This window comes from Bombus terrestris, chromosome 11, assembly GCF_910591885.1.
Source record: "Bombus terrestris chromosome 11, iyBomTerr1.2, whole genome shotgun sequence".
In the NCBI taxonomy this organism is placed as follows: Eukaryota; Metazoa; Arthropoda; class Insecta; order Hymenoptera; family Apidae; genus Bombus; species Bombus terrestris.
This window is the reverse complement of record NC_063279.1, coordinates 105477-107707: the sequence shown is the minus strand read 5'-3', so window position 1 is coordinate 107707 and position 2231 is coordinate 105477. Positions and strand designations below refer to the sequence as shown.

Below are 2231 nucleotides of genomic sequence, written 5' to 3'. Positions count from 1 at the left end.
ATGAATATCATCAATGTATTCGGTTTCAGGCTAGTTGTTTCCTTAATCTGACCGCCGCGAGACTGCCGGCAACGCTTGCGTAAAAAGATAAAAAAAGAAAGATAAATTCAACGATATATCTGAGACACGTGAGATATATCGTACTTATCATGTACCGCAACGCGTAGAAACGAGTCACAAAAACAAACAAATTTTCAAAATCAATGTGACACGATTTGCCGTTCGATTCTAAATTTTTCGTAGATTACGTATTCATCCAGTGGTACTATTCTAAGGGGAGACTTGAAAAAAAACTCAAAATTAATTTTTGACAAATAAGTTGAGTAAGGTCCATCCTAGTGTACAGTCATACCGTTTATTTCTTTCACGTCACACCGACAGACGGATTTTATTTTTGTTAGTTACTATAATCTTGTCGAATCATTGTTCGCCAAATCCATATTCGTTCAATTGTTCTTTAACATTGTCTGCTTTAGCATTGCAGGAGTCGAAGCGAGTATTTGTACAACATTATATAATTAATACTATTCTTTGATTCAAATCTATAAACGCTTCACTATTTTTAGACTGTAATGAAACTAGGCAATGCAGCTGATACGATACGATTTGGATCATTTATATTCGCGCAAGCTGCTCACATATTCGTCCTCTGCCTTCCTGGGCAAAGATTATTGAATCACAGCGAAGAGGTGTACAACGCGGCGTAAGAATATCTCCTTTACTTTTCTGAAACGTTTGCACTCTTATATTTCAAGAGTTAATCGACGATTAATTCATCTAGATGCTAGGCTATGTGGTATATATTTCCTAAAAAGTGTCATAATTTATATAAATTTTTACTCGCAAGCACTTTAGTATTTAGCAAAATCACAGCTTTCAAAGTAGCGACCATGTCAATGGAAACTTTTCTCGCGGTAAATACTTTCTATCGCGACTCATTTTATACGATGGTAAGATTATACATAATTTTATTGTAACACATACTTTCAGATTATTCAAACAACAATGAGTTATTTTACCGTGTTGCTTTCAACTACATGAATTTTTAATGGAATTAAAAAGCAATACATTTTAGTCGCATATTTAATAAAGATCGTAGGGGTTTGATAGATAAAGAGATTGCTTTCATTTTATTTCTGCGATAAATATAAGGATACGTTTTAAAAAACTCAGGGTAACAACTGACATGTTTAGCAATACCAGTATTAGAAATAGAAAGTAAAATGCAAAACAATTAAGTATTAAAGTAAAGACAATACACGATGCACGCACATTGAAACTCGCACTTTATCTTGACTATGATCTCTTTCTTGGTTTTTCCTTTTTCCTCGTTGCGTTACGGTGATTGAATTTTTGAATGCAAAGATTCGGTAAGTACAGGTAAGAAGTGTATATGCGCGTTGTTCCTCTCGAGGTACATACATATATGTAGCGACGGTCAATGGATTTTACAGCATACTGTACGCTACGTGTATATCATCCAATCATAAACAATCTCGAATTATTAAATCGGCTTGACGATTTTTTCTCGTTTTTGAACCAATATACCAATAACCCTAGGCATTGCGTATGGGACAGCTTTGCTTCCCTAGTTTGCCCGAGCTATAATCAAATCAGGAGTAGTTGATCCCAGTATTTTAATTCGAATCTTTTCTCCAAAAGTTTACATAGAAAATGGTTGTTTCGACGAAAAATCCACGGAATCCATTTTAAGAATCCATTTTAAGATCGTTTTAAAAAGAAGATTCGGGCGAAACTGCAGAAAGACTGACTAGACTTCGATTTCGATGATAAAAATCAATATTTCAATCAACATTTTCCTATACACATAAGGGGCGAACTCGCATAAATTTTGTCGAGAAATATTCGCTTAAAGTTACCAGTATCACTGCAGTGAATTCTACTCACAGTTGGGTAATATCTGTGGCAGCGTATGCATTAGTTTAGTCTAACTAAACTGAGTAAGACGACATTAAAATTATATGCAAGACAGAGAAGTAAGACGACATCGACGCAATAGCGACGTAACAAAGGCAATACGTCTATTGGATCTTTTATACGATATTAAATTTTTTCGAAAGTATTAGAATAGTTTATTGGAAAAAGTGATCGATCCGAACTCTACGTAGTTCATGACGGTGACTCGGCCGTCTGACGAGCGCATGTTCCACCGATGCAGAATTTTTCGTTGGTCGGAACTATGTAAGATATCTTGTGTATATGGAAATTTA

General features: G+C 35.0%; 1 pseudogene; it reads left to right on the top strand.

Moving 5' to 3' along the window:
* LOC125386046 lies at positions 1–1041 on the top strand (annotated as a pseudogene).
* Positions 1042–2231: the final 1190 nt, after the last annotated feature.